The sequence below is a fragment of the Hyperolius riggenbachi genome, chromosome 7, assembly GCF_040937935.1.
Source record: "Hyperolius riggenbachi isolate aHypRig1 chromosome 7, aHypRig1.pri, whole genome shotgun sequence".
NCBI classification, from domain to species: domain Eukaryota; kingdom Metazoa; phylum Chordata; class Amphibia; order Anura; family Hyperoliidae; genus Hyperolius; species Hyperolius riggenbachi.
The window spans coordinates 299,881,904-299,897,389 of NC_090652.1; the positions used below are offsets into that span (position 1 = coordinate 299,881,904).

The 15,486-nt window shown below is 45.9% G+C and overlaps 1 protein-coding gene across 1 annotated transcript in view; it reads right to left on the reverse strand.

Moving 5' to 3' along the window:
- The window catches only part of SLC11A1 (solute carrier family 11 member 1), a 97,154-nt gene that overhangs the window by 65,682 nt on the left and 15,986 nt on the right, over positions 1–15,486 (reverse strand). The window lies entirely within an intron of this gene.

Sequence of the window (15,486 nt, forward strand, 5' to 3'; positions counted from 1 at the left end):
CACAACACACACACAACACACACACAACACACACACATACACACACTGTACACACACACTGTACACACACACTGTACACACACACACACACTGTACACACACACACACACACACTGTACACACACACAACACACACACTCTCATACATGCACACACACACACACACAGACCAGCTCAGCCTGTGCAAATAGCCCCAGAACCTGTATAACTTAGATGTCAGTAATTAAAGGGATGAGTTGGCAACACTGGCCAAACGGGAAGAAGTGCTTGGAGTCCTGCCAGAGCTTAGCGGAAGCAGAGAAAATATTATTAGTTCTGAGGACTGAAAATGCAGCCTTTCAATCCTGTTAGTTTTTCTTAAAGCACACCTGAAGTGAGAGGGATATGAAGGCTGACATATCTATTTCCTTTTAAACAATGCCACTTGCCTGGCTGTGCTGCTGATCTTCTGCCTCTAATACTTGTAGTCATAGACCCTGAAAAAGCACAATATCCTTTTCACCTCAGTCGTCCTCTAAAGTGCAGATGAACTCCACAAGCAAGCTTTTTAAAAATCTATATGTAAAAAATTGGACGTGTGTGTGTGTGTGTGTGTGTGTGTGTGCGTGCGTGCGTGTGTGTATGTATGAGAGTGTGTGTGTTGTGTGTGTATATGTGTTTATGTGTGCAGGATGTCTGCAGGGGACCATTAGAAGCCCCGGGTAAGTTCAACTCATTTTCCCCCAACCCCCCTACAGTAATCCTTTAATACAAGATACCCAAATCTAACATGGAATCACTCATAATCAGCAGCTGGGACATCAGGGTCTCAAAGCCTCAGCTTTTTGAACCAAAATAAATGACCCAGACTTCGAAGAAAGCTAAGTACACACATGAGAGAATTGTCACTGGACGGGGATCAAGAATCGAAACCTGAGGTGACAATTCGCAGAATGATGCTGTACAGACACATGCCCGTTTCTAGGGCCGTGCGACCCATGCGGCCACCCTGAGAGCTGTAGGAGTGGGGGCGCTGTAATGAAGGGGGGAGTCAGCCACGGGGAGGGCAGCCCGACCTCTCCCTCCCTTCCTCTCCGCGGGCCGCCCTCCGTGCTCCCCCCTCCGAGTCTGACTGCAGAGTGAGCGCAGGGAAGTACTGTGTACAGAGGGCAACTCACCTGCTTGCGTTCCAATCGCCGCTCACTCGCCGCTGGTTTCCTCCTCTGCCTAGCCGCTGATACACACGCTGCTTCCTGTTTAGCAAAATATGGGCGTGGTTAAGCATAGCGTTGGCGTGGTCACGGGTGGGGCCAAATATACATGGCCTTAGAAGTGGTATAAAAGGTCTGCCAGGGGAATTTTGAGCTCTGTCGTAGTGTATCCCCAAAAAGTAGATGTAATCTGACAGCATTTCACCAAAAATACACATAATCTGGCAGAGGTCCCTCCAAAATACAGATAATATGGCAGTGGTTCCCCCAAAATAGACAATCTGGCAGCAGCAGTTCCCCCAACCAGAGGCGCCTCTAGAGACCAGCTGATAAGCTAATTGCCTAGAGTGACAGATTTGTAGAGGCGGCTTTGAGGGGAAAAAAGTTTATTTTTCCTGTCCTTAGAGACTGAAAATGAAGGGAACGGAGAGAAAAAGTTCTAATGAAAGCCTCTGCTGCTCAGCATCAAATAAGGAATCTACAAACCTTTTGTCTACAACACTTTGTATGACATTCCCTAATATACAGTCCCTAGACTCCAGGAGGGCTGCTTTCTGACTTGTGTGAGAGACTGGCAGGAGTCCTATTACAGGCAAGTATCCACTGTGTGATATGGGACTGCAATACAGATAAGCTCTCTGCTCCATCTCAGGTAATTCTCACTATCTCTCCACTCCTCCTCTCTCCCTCATTCACCTTTGTTTCCCCTAGTGCTGGCTGTCTTCTTGTCTTAAAGAAAAGCTAAATAAAAGTGCTATTCCTCCTCTCTCTGTATAGTGTAATGGTTAAGGGCTCTGCCTCTGGCACAGGCAACCTGGGTTCAAATCTCTGCTTCTTACTACTCAGTAAGCCAGCACCTATTCAGTAGAAGACTTTGGGCAAGACTCCCTAACACTGCTACTGCCTACTGAACACAAGTCAGCACTTTGAGTCTGCCAGGAGAAAAGTAATTATAAATGTTCCTTGTTACACTCTACTTTGCCCCCCCCCCCCCCCCCCCCCCAATCTTACCCTTACAATTGAATCACCCAATCTTGTTATTAGTAACCCTAGCCTATAGCTGTCATTACATGCATTCATTTTTACAGACAGATTCTTTCAAAATGATCGAATCTGCGATTATCAACCACCCACATCGATCATTTCCACGGCAAAAATGTAAAGTACAATCAAACAGTACATTTTTACAATTGGACACAGTGGTATAGTGGCGGTAGATCGGTGGCTCGTATTATTGCACTGAACCACTACTGTACTACGATTATTTTCTGGTGAAATGCTGCCGCATTGCGAGTATTTTGATCGAGAGGGCGGAGTGGGCGCCACAGGTTTCCTTGCCTGGAGTGACAAAATGGCCAGAGGCGCCCCTGCCCCCAACATACACATAATCTGGAGGCAGTTCCCCAAAATACGCGAAACCTGGCAGTGGATCACCCAAAATACACGTAACACCCAAAATACATGTAATCTGGCAGCAGTGGTCCCCCAACATACACAATCTGGCAGCGGTTCCCCAAAATACACGTAATCTGGCATCAGCGGTTCCCCAAAAATACAGATCTGACAGCAGTTCCCCCAAAATGGGTACCCCCAGTATAGCTAGCCAGGTCTATAGGTTTCCCCAGTATAAGTAGCCATGTGTATAGTTGTCCCCAGACTAGGTGGCCAGATGTAGAGATGTCACCAGAATAGGTAGCCAGGTGTATAGATGTCCTCAGAATAGGTGACCAGGTGTATAGCTATTCCCAGAATAGGTGGCCAGGTGTATAGATGTCCCCAGAATAGGTAGCCAGGTCTATAGGTGTCCCCAGTATAGCCAGGTGTCCCCAGTATATGTAACCAGGTGTTCAGGTGTCCCCAGTATAGCCAGGTGTATAGGTGTTAGGTAGTATATGTAGCGAGGTGTATAGGTGTCCCCAGTATATGTAGCCAGGTGTATAGGTGCCCCCAGTATAGCCAGGTGTATAGGTGTCCCCAGTATATCTAGCTAGGTGTATAGATGTCCCCAGTATATGTAGCCAGGTGTATAGGTGCCCCCTGTATAGCCAGGTGTATATGTGCCCAGTATATATAGCCAGGTGTATAGGTGTCCCCAGTATATGTAGCCAGGTGTATAGTGGCCCCAGTATAGCCAGGTGTATAGGTGTCCCCAGTATATGTAGCCAGGTGTATAGGTGTCCCCAGTATATGTAGCCAGGTGCATAGTGGCCCCAGTATAGCCAGGTGTATAGGTATCCCCAGTATATGTAGCCAGGTGTATAGTGGCCCCAGTATATGTAGCCAGGTGTATAGGTGTCCCCAGTATATGTAGCCAGGTGTATAGTGGCCCCAGTATAGCCAGGTGTATAGGTATCCCCAGTATATGTAGCCAGGTGTATAGTGGCCCCAGTATATGTAGCCAGGTGTATAGGTGTCCCCAGTATATGTAGCCAGGTGTATAGGTGCCCCCAGTATAGCCAGGTCTATAGGTGTCCCCAGTATATGTAGCCAGGTGTATAGGTGTCCCCAGTATATGTAGCCAGGTGTATAGTGGCCCCAGTATATGTAGCCAGGTGTATAGTGGCCCCAGTATATGTAGCCAGGTGTATAGGTGTCCCCAGTATATGTAGCCAGGTGTATAGGTGCCCCCAGTATAGCCAGGTCTATAGGTGTCCCCAGTATATGTAGCCAGGTGTATAGTGGCCCCAGTATAGCCAGGTGTATAGGTGTCCCCAGTATAGCCAGTCTATAGGCATCCCCAGAATCGGTAGCCAGGTGTCCCCCCAGCTGGAGGGGAGCAGCGCAGTGGAGAGGAGCATTGTGCAGAGCAGCGGGGAAGGGCAGACGTCTCCCCCCCCCCCTTCCCTCACCTTGGGGCTCCTCTTCCTGGCTCTCCCCTCCAGAACTTTTGCGGCGGTGGCTGGCAGCGGCATCAGTTGGCGGGACTTACCTCCTCCTGTTCCAGCGAGTTCACGCTGTGCATGCCACTGCTCTGGTCTTCACTAGACCAGACTAGCTGCACGCACAGCGTCAACTTGCCGGAACACTGGAGGAGGTAAGTCCCGCCCACTGATACCGCTGCCAGTCACCGCCGCAAAAGTTCTGGAGGGGAGAGCCAGGAAGAGGAGCCCCAAGGTGATGGAAGGGAGGGGGGGGGAGACGTCCGCCCTTCCCCGCTGCTCTGCACAATGCTCCTCTTCACTGCGCTGCTCCCCTCCGGGGTTCTAGGGTGGACTACGTCCACTCTCCAATAAAAGTAAGTGGACGTCGTAAGCGGACTCGACCCCTATATATATATATATATATATATATATATATATATATGTACAGTACAGACCAAAAGTTTGGACACGCCTTCTCATTCAAAGAGTTTTCTTTATTTTCATGACTATGAACATTGTAGATTCACACTGAAGGAAGGCATCCAAACTATGAATTACCACATGTGGAAGTATAGTACATAACCAAAAAGTGTGAAACAACTGAAAATATGTCATATTCTAGGTTCTTCAAAGTAGCCACCTTTTGCTTTGATTACTGCTTTGCACTCTCTTGGCATTCTCTTGATGAGCTTCAAGAGGTAGTCACCTGAAATGGTTTTCACTTCACAGGTGTGCCCTGTCAGGTTTAGTAAGTGGGATTTCTTGCCTTATAAATGGGGTTGGGACCATCAGTTGCGTTGTGGAGAAGCCAGGTGGATACACAGCTGATAGTCCTACTGAATAGACTGTCAGAATTTGTATTATGGCAATAAAAAAGCAGCTAAGTAAGGCCTCCTTTCCACGGACCACTGATAGGCAGTGAAATGCCTCTCAAACTCTCTCAACTGCTGCTCACTGCTGCCTAGTAGCTGCTTGTTGCTGCATGATAACTGCTTACTTCTGCCTGGTAACTGCATGCTGAGCACACAGCTCAACAGTTCGTGGAAAGGAGGCCTAAAGAAAAACTAGTGGAAAGTCAGTCAGTCCGAAAAATTGGGAAAACTTTGAAAGTGTCCCCAAGTGCAGTCTCAAAAACCATCAAACGCTACAAAGAAACTGGCTCACATGCGGACCGCCCCAGGAAAGGAAGACCAAGAGTCAGCTCTGCTGCGGAGGATAAGTTTATCCGAGTCTCCACCCTCAGAAATCGCAGGTTAATGCTACACAGAGTTCTAGCAGCAGACACATCTCTAGAACAACTGTTAAGAGGAGACTGTGTGAATCAGGCCTTCATGGTAGAATATTTGCTAGGAAACCACTGCTAAGGAAGGGCAACAAGCAGAAGAGACTTGTTTGGGCTAAAGAACACAAGGAATGGACATTAGACCAGTGGAAATCTGTGCTTTGGTCTGATGAGTCCAAATTTTAGATGTTTGGTTCCAACCACCGTGTCTTTGTGCGACGCAGAAAAGGTGAACGGATGGGTCTACATGCCTGGTTCCCACCGTGAAGCATGGAGGAGGAGGTGTGATGGTGTGGGGGTGCTTTGCTGGTGACACTGTTGGGGATTTATTCAAAATTGAAGGCCTACTGAACCCGCATGGCTATCACAGCATCTTGCAGCGGCATGCTATTCCATCCAGTTTGCGTTAAGTTGGACCATCATTTATTTTTCAACAGGACAATGACCCCAAACACACTTCCAGGCGGTGTGGGCTATTTGACCAGGAAGGAGAGTGATGAGGTGCTGCGCCAGATGACCTGGCCTCCACAGTCACCAGACCTGAACCCAATCGAGATGGTTTGGGGTGAGCTGGACTGCAGAGTGAAGGCAAAAGGGCCAACAAGTGCTAAGCATCTCTGGGAACTCCTTCAAGACTGTTGGAAGACCATTTCAGGTGACTACCTCTTGAAGCTCATCAAGAGAATGCCAAGAGTGTGCAAAGCAGTAATCAAAGCAAAAGGTGGCTACTTTGAAGAACCTAGAATGACATATTTTCACTTGTTTCATATATTTTGGTTATGTACTATACTTCCACATGTGTTAATTCATAGTTTGGATGCCTTCAGTGTGAATCTACAATGTTCATAGTCATAAAAATAAAGAAAACTCTTTGAATGAGAAGGTGTGTCCAAACTTTTGGTCTGTACTGTTTATATATATCATGTTACAGTATACTCCAAGTTTTTATTACATAGTGAATTATCTCACTCCAGTCTGGAATTCTCACAGTTTCTCAGCATGTGACAGGCAGCTCCCTCCCCCTCAGCCTCACAAACTGCATCACAGACAAGCTGAAACTGAGAGCAGGGACGCTGTCTGTGAGTGAGAAATAAACAAAGCACACAGAGACTGGAGGGGGCTGCAAGGGGCGTTCATAACTTGTCCCTATCACAGCAGAGGCAGCCACTTCCTCTTTAGGTCGACAAAGCTTGACAAAGAAAAGAAGATTAGATATATTACAGAGACAGTGCAACTAGAAAAGGCTGCAGTAATCCAGACCACATTAGAACAGATATAGGAACTTATAGGATAGAAGAAACAAGGCTGACATTTTGTTACAGAGTCTCTTTAAGTGATAAAGATGCTTATCCTGAATTCAAAACTTTCAAACTTTTTCTGCTTTTATGGTTTGGAGTTATCACACACCTTAGGAGCACTGGCCCTTTAACTGCCATTGCCAAACAGTTGCATGCTGGGGAGTCTTTTTTATCTATATTTCTCCTCTTCTCTTTATTTCCCCCTCCTTCTAATGACATAAGACAGTTCACTTCCTAGTATAGACCTCAGTGGGAGTGTCTGAAGACTCTGGGAGGAGGGCGGGTATCGAATACACAATTAGCAAGAAGAGAAAAAAAGAGTAAGGGAGATAATGATGTCAGGAGGTCAAAGGTAACCAAGATGGAAACTGTCTAGACTAGTATTCTCTGCTTTTCCTTTATAAAATTCACAGGGATCATAACGTAGATAGTGCAATACATCTGTTATGTAAGTAGAACTAGTATTTATCTACTTATACAGTATATGTGTTTTTTTTTTTTATTTCTAAGTTAGCATGGGTGTCACTTGTTCTTTAAGAGGTGTAAATGGGGTGGGGCATTGGGGAGTGATAGGAGGGGATATCGCTGCAAGCCCGCCTCTTTCTGTCAGAAAAAGTGACTTAAGCTGAAAGTCAAACTTTGGACCAAAAAAAAGTAAGTTAAAATGATGGGTAGATTATGTTTGCATTAGTTAATATAGACAAATACACCAATGCACCCTGCAATTTACAGCTTCCTAGCTCAATTTTTCTGGGCAAGGCTGGGTTCACAGTGGTCAGTTGCATGACACATGCGTTATAATGAGTGAACTGCAATTTAGATCGGACATGGACTTTAATGCAAAGTCGGCATGCAGTGAGTTAGAATAATGTGATCAGTATCAATGCAGTACTGTGAACAGGCCCAGAGAACTGCATGGGCAGTGAGCTAAAGGATACCTGAGGTGATATGTGACATAAAGAGATAGACATGGGTATGTACAATGCCTAGCACACAAATAACTTGGCAGTGTTCCTTTTTTCTTGCTCTGCCTAAAAGAGTTAAACATCAGGTATGTAAGTGGCAGCCCAGGACTGGATCAGACTACACTGTGACCCTCACTGATAAGAAATTACAACTATAAAACTCTTTCCTAGAAGAAAATGGTTTTTGAGAGCAGGAAAGAGATAAAATGGAAAATAGTTCATAGATTTTAGCTCTGGCATACTTCAATGAATGTGTCATTGAGCAAAAACAATAACGCCTCTTTCACAGTGCGACGTTAAAGTCGCACGTTAGAAAATGTTTCAACGCAGAGTAACGCACAGCAATACTAAGTCTGTGCGACATTCGCAGTGCACACGTTGCGTTGTGTGTAACGTGTGGCGTTATTAGAAAGTGCTGCATGCTGTGCGCTTAGCAATGAATCTGCTGCGTTATTTGTGTTGCACATGCTCAGTAATGGTTTTTCTTTAAATGTAACGCATGCACCGTTTTTGTTCCATCGTAAATACACGTGTTTTGTGTTTGTTTTGTTATTGCGCATGCTCCAGTTTTTTTATATTTTTGGGGGGATTTTTGTTTAATTGTAGTATACGAAGTAATCACTGTTATAACGTGAATCTTAATTTTAATTTATAGTCATCACTGTGCAACGAAAACGGCGCACCAAGAGACGCATAAAGAAAGACGTCATAACACTTAACGCAGCGTTAAAGAACGCACAATAACGTCCAAGTTAAAGTCTATATGCGTTGCGTTAGGGCCGCGTTGTGCGACCTTAACGTCACACTGAAACGCAACGTCCTACTGTGAAAGAGGCGTAAAACAGTTTAAACTTAAAAAAGTAGATTTAAACATAAAATAAAACTTTGGAATATCTTAAAAAGAAATATTAGTAGAAGGAGGATAGATACAATTGTTTATTTCATTAGTTTATTTTCACCTCGGGTGTCCTTTAACATGCAGAATTATTCTACAACATAACCGTGCGCTGTGAACTGGCCCTAAGGCTCAATACATGTCAGCACCCCCTCGTATAAAACAACTGCTGTCATCATAAAAAAAACAGAAGACAAGCTTGTATTGTGTTCTTGTTTATTATCCGTTCTACATATCTGATATATAAATATTTTTAAAATAATAAACAAGCTGCTTTTATCTTCACAATACGGTGTCATTTTTCTGACTATTTAAAGAGACTCCGTAACAAAAATTGCATCCTGTTTTTTATCATTCTACAAGTTCAAAAAGCTATTCTAATGTGTTCTGGCTTACTGCAGCACTTTCTGCTATCACAGTCTCTGTAATAAATCAATGTATCTTTCCTCTGTCAGACTTGTCGGCCTGTGTCTGGAAGGCTGCCAAGTTCTTCAGTGTTGTGGTTCTGCTATGAACTCCCCCTTCCAGGCCCCTCTCTGCACACTGCCTGTGTGTTATTTAGGATTAGAGCAGCTTCTCTCTTCTCTCTTACAAGCTGGATAAATCGTCCTCTGAGCTGGCTGGGCTTTCACATACTGAAGAATTACAGACAAGGGCAAAGCTGTTTGCAGGAAGAAACAAGCAGCCTGAAACTTCAGTGCATGAGAACAGGGGGAAAGAAACACACAAATGATCTCTTGAGATTCAAAAGGAAGGCTGTATACAGCCTGCTTGTGTATGGATGTATTTTCTATGTGTGGACATACTGTACATCAACCTACTTCCTGTTTTGGTGGCCATTTTGTTTGTTTATAAACAAACTTTTTAAAACTGTTTTTAACCACTTTTAATGCGGCGAGGAGCGGCGAAATTGTGTCAGAGGGTAATAGGAGATGTCCTCTAACGCACTGGTATGTTTACTTTTGTGCGATTTTAACAATACAGATTCTCTTTAACAAATGTTAAAAATATTAGATCATATAGGGATACATAATTTACTATGAATGGACTGTGGGGTGGAGAAAATACATAATAACAGCATATTGCATCTGGAACATTCCTGCAGGCACAGTCATTGCAGGATAGCGTCTGACAAACTAGAACATTACTCCAGAAGAAATAGGATTTGTAGAGTGTGAAAGTGAATCTGACACAGTTCTGTGCAATTATCCCTGGCGTAAATATCTGGGTTTGGTGATACCAATTTAACACTCCTTGTTCGCTCATATGACTGTTCTGGGAAAGCTTGCTACGAAGGGATGAAGTCAGTTGTGAGGGAGGACCTGACAGTATATATAACTACTAGCTGATGGCCCAGCGTTGCAGGGTCATCAGGTAGTAAGGGATCTGTATACCAAGTTTCCTTCAAATCGGTCAAGGCGTTTTCGCCTGATCGTGGCACATACACACACATACACACACACACACACACACATACATACATCCGATTTTATATATATAGATGTCAGAAGCCTGTGCAATGTTTCACATGGAGTTGGGGTATACCTCTGAGGGACGGGTAGCCACAGATCAATACAGGGAGAGGTGTGAGTGACTGATAAACAACTGACATACTTGTTATTATATATCTATCACTGACATCTTCTGCAGCACATTACAGAGTACATAGTCATGTCACTGACTGTCCTCAGAGGAGCTCACACTCTAATCCTACCATAGTCATAGTCATATGTTGGCGCTTTATAAATACAATAAATAAATAATAAATAAAATATATCCTACCATATTATTATTATTATGTATTTATACGGCACTGGCATCTTCTGCAGCACTTTACAGAGTACATAGTCATGTCACTGACTGTCCTCAGAGGAGCTCACACAATCCAATCTCTGCTGTAGTCTCATGCTGGGTACACACAATTAGTTTTCCACTCGATTTTCCACCTGATCGGTTATCTTCCACTCGTTTTTCTGATCTTTTTCCATTCACTTCTATGAAAAATCAAGGGCAGAATCGATCGGAATATCGGACATGCCGGATATTATCTATCGAATCCATCTATGGAGCGGAACAACGTACCGTGTGTACCCAGCATTAGGATACATACACACATGCAATTTTTATTGCTCAATTATTGACCAATCTTAACACTTCCATGTAGCATGAGGGCCAACAGATTTTAAATATTATGAATAGATACTTCATGGAAATAGTCAAATTGGCCAATAATTGGCTAATCAAAGTTAGATGTGTGTACCAGACTAATTGTCCAATGATTGACCGATATGACCATCTCCATGTAGTATGAGGCCCAACAGACTTTGAATACTAGGAATAGAATGTATAGGTAAGCTCTCATACAACTGTACATGAAGGTGGTAAAATTGATCAGTCATTGGCCAATCAAAATTGAATGTGTGTAAAAGGCTTTAACCTCTTGAGCCCAGGGGCGTAACAATAGACCCTGCAAGGGATGCAGCCGCAGGGGGCCCAGAAGCTGCAGGGGGCCCCGTGGGGGGAGAAGTTTATTTTCCCTGTCATGAGAGACGGACAACTCAGAGCTCGTTCACATTAGGGGCATTTTCAACCTTCTTTCAAACGCAGTCGATTTTTAAAATCGCCCACAAAACGCTTGTGCAATGAATCTCTGTGAGAAGGTTTATATCAGCGTGGTTCGTGCGCTGTGCGTTCAGCAAAGCGGTGCCTGGACCATTTTGGCGTTTTTGCTATAATGGAAGGTATAGGAAGAGCGCTAAACGCTCACAAAACCGATTTATGCAGCGATTGCGTTCGCCGGTTTTTAGAATAAATACATCGTATTTATTCTTTTCCAGGTCAAAGAGTGCACTTCCTGACTTGTGTCAGGGAGTGAATCTCAAAAACGCACTGGCAAAGCGCTTAGAAAAGAGCTTTTTCAAAAAAGCAGTGCTCAGTGTACTGCTATGGGTGTGATCCCACTTGTGCGATGTGATTTTATAAAAATCCCCCATAGCATTGCATTAGCAAGAGCTTTTTCGAATCAATAGCGATTAGAAATCACTCCTAGTGGGTTTCTGGCCTCGTACAAAGTTTTGCACATAAAGATTTTGTAGACAGTGCATATTCAGTGTGCAGCAGGCTCTTGTGTACAGTGCCCAGCCCCCAACCTGTCTACTCCTCCCCAAGTGCTGTGCACTGTAGTGATGCTGGAGAAGTCTGCAGAGCCAATTCTGCTCCATCAGAGATGGACAGAGTGAGTGTAATAAGCTGAGGCTGGGAGCACATTTGTCTATGGGTTTTCTGTATGTATTTTCTGCACACCATGGGGCTTGTTTCACTAAACTGTGATAACTCAAATATCACACCTTATGAAAGTTAACACGCCTTATCAGAGTAGCATAGTGAGCGCTACGAACCTGCAGGGGCTCAGGGATGGACGAGTGCCATTGCCAATTAGCAGGCATAAGTTTGTAGCACCCGCTATGCTACTCTGATAAGGCGTGTTAACTTTGTTAAGGTGGGATATCTTTTCATAAGGTGTGATTTTTGAGTTTGAGCAGCTTAATGACTGCAGGGAGTGTTATAATCCCCTGCGCACGCTATGCAGCCATAGCGCGCACAGTGAAATTATACTGGGCACAGATAGTGTAAAGCATACCTCCCAACTTTTTGAGATGAGAAAGAGGGACACTTAAGCCACGCCCCTGCCACACCCCTGATCACGCCCCAGTCGCACCCCTAGTCACGCATACCATAACGAAAATTATGTTGTTTTATAATTCAAACCACACTGGTCCTTTCTATCCTGGTTCATTTTCCTTCATGTTAACATTTTAAAATAAGAAATATATCAATTAAAAGGATGAGAATAATATTTAGAGTCAATCAAACACATTTTTTGTAGAGAAATATATATATTTACATAGAAAGAGGGACAAAGTCCTGAAAGAGGGACAAATGAGGAGGAAAGAGGGACAGGGCTCCCAAAGAGGGACTGTCCCTCCAAAAAAGGGACAGTTGTTTTGCTATGTTTAAATAAATTGTGTTGTTTGTTTGTATGTATGTCCTGTTTCACACTAGCACTGTACCTGCCAAAACCAATTCCGGGCATGACCCAGTTGTGCTTGGCAAAATAAATGATTCTGATTCTGACAGAGGCGTATCTAGAGGGGTGCAGGGATGGCTTGTGTCATGGGCGCCAGAGTTCCATGGGCGCCAAGCCTGCTTCTGTGCTGCACCGCCGTGCCTGCTCCTGTGCTGCACCGCCATGCCTGCCCCGTGCCTCCCCATCACTCAGCCCGCAAATCAGATTAATTCTGTTATTTGGGGAACATGGCTACTTAATTGTATGTAGGACGCACCTGGCTTAGTGTTAGAAAACAGGACAGAGTGGGAATAAAAAACATAAAAGTAACTTTAGCAATATCCCAAGCCAAAAAACACAGGCGACCATAAAACATGTATGCGAGAAAGGATGCTGTTTTTAGAGGGGAAGGGTACTCTGACCAGCGGAAGGGGGGGGGGGGGGGGGATTTCAGTGTTTGTCATAGGCTCTATATTACCCAGATATGCCTCTGGATTCTGATTCTATATTTAGGCTGCTTACACACCAAGACGTTACAGGCAGGGTCGGACTGGGACACTAAGGGCCCACCAAGGAAGTTTCAGCCTGGGCCCCCCCCCCCCCCCGATCCCCTCCTCCTCGCCACCCCCCCCCCCCCCCCCCCTTCATTTTGGGCTCACATACACATGTACTCTAGAAATTTTGCATGAGTTTATGGTAGGGAAAAGATTGTGAGCACTTCTGAGGACAGTCTCCAATAGGGATATGTCCACATGCGGCGCGCGCAGCGCGCCGCAGCGAAAGTAAATGGGTGTCACCACGCACTGGAACATCGGCGTGGTCACGATGAGTCATGGGCAGACTTAAAAAAAAAAAAAAAACACAACATAAGTAGCGGTGTTATTCACAGAGATTAGGTCCGGCCAGATACATTTTAGATAAAATATTCAAGTAGTTACATGCCTCATGATAATTCATCAAGTAGTCAAATCGCAGCAGATTTTCCGACAAAATGCAATCAGGTTGGCGGCTGATACCCCCACAAAATGCAATCAGATTGGCGGCAGATACCCCCCAAAATGCAATCAGGTTGGTGCCAGATACCCCCCCCAAAAGTGGGCAGCAGTGACCAGAAAATCGTAATGTGGGCAGCAGACACCTGAAAATCGCAATGTGGGCAGCAGTGACCAGAAAATCGTACTGTGGGCAGCAGACACCAGAAAATCGTAATGTGGGCAGCAGACACCTGAAAATCGCAATGTGGGCAGCAGTCACCAGAAAAGCGTAATGTGGGCAGCAGACACCTGAAAATCGTAATGTGGGCAGCAGACACCAGAAAATCGCAATGTAGGCAGCAGTGACCAGAAAATCGCAATGTAGGCAGCAGTGACCAGAAAATCGTAATGTGGGCAGCAGTCACCAGAAAATCATAATGTGGGCAGCAGACACCTGAAAATCGCAATGTGGGCAGCAGACACCTGAAAATCGTAATGTGGGCAGCAGACACCTGAAAATCGCAATGTGGGCAGCAGACACCTGAAAATCGCAATGTGGGCAGCAGACACCTGAAAATCGTAATGTGGGCAGCAGACACCTGAAAATCGTAATGTGGGCAGCAGACACCTGAAAATCGCAATGTGGGCAGCAGACACCTGAAAATCGTAATGTGGGCAGCAGACACCTGAAAATCGTAATGTGGGCAGCAGACACCTGAAAATCGTAATGTGGGCAGCAGGCACCTGAAAATCGCAATGTGGGCAGCAGTCACCAGAAAATCGTAATGTGGGCAGCATACACCAGAAAATCGTAATGTGGGCAGCAGACACCTGAAAATCGTAATGTGGGCAGCAGACACCTGAAAATCGTAATGTGGGCAGCAGACACCTGAAAATCGCAATGTGGGCAGCAGACACCTGAAAATCGTAATGTGGGCAGCAGACACCTGAAAATCGTAATGTGGGGAGCAGACACCTGAAAATCGTAATGTGGGCAGCAGACACCTGAAAATCGTAATGTGGGCAGCAGTGACCAGAAAATCGTAATGTGGGCAGCAGTGACCAGAAAATCGTAATGTGGGCAGCAGTGACCAGAAACCCCCCTCCCTCACCTAGGGGCCCCCCCTCCAGAATTGCAGCCAGCGGCAAATAATCACTTACCAGCATGACGGAGATGAGATCCGTAGCTCTGCGTGCCGCTGGCTGGTCTGCTCTCTGCTTCCTGAACTGACAGTCCAATCACGCTCTCGCAGTACTTCCTGCGAGAGCGTGATTGGACAGTCAGTTCAGGAACCAGAGCAGACCAGCCAGCGGCACGCAGAGCTACGGATCTCATCTCCGACCGTAACTCATGCCGTTAAGTGATTCTTCCCCGCTGGCTGCAATTCTGGAGAGGGGGGGGAGCGCGGAAGGGGGGCCCCTAGGTGAGGGAGGGGGGGGAGGCTTCCGCCCCTCCCCGCCGATCTGTGCACAATGTCCCCCCTTCCTGCGCTTAGCCCCCCTCCTTTTTAGCACTGGGGCCCCCAGGAGGCGGGACGGCCGGGGCCCACCGATGGGACCATCGGTGGTTCGGTGGGCCTGTCCGAGGCTGGTTACAGGCGCACGTTAGTGCGCCTGTAACGCTCCCCCAACACACAGCAATGTAACACAAGTGGGCTGTTCACACAGCCCACGTTGCGTTACATGTAACGCTGCACGTTCTCCGCAAAGTGCAGCTTGCTACGGCGTTGGAGCGGCTATAGCCACGTTAGACTGTTTGCACATGCGCAGTGGGGGGCGGAGAGGAGGCGGGGAGAGCCAGCTACAGTAGCCGCGCACATGGCTACTTAATATTCACTGCACTGGCGGCCGCTGATTGGCCGGCGGGACCACGTGATGCGGAGTGTCTCGCTCCGCATCACGTGGTCCCGCTGGCCAATCAGCGCCACTCTAGGAGACATTATAGGAATCGAGCC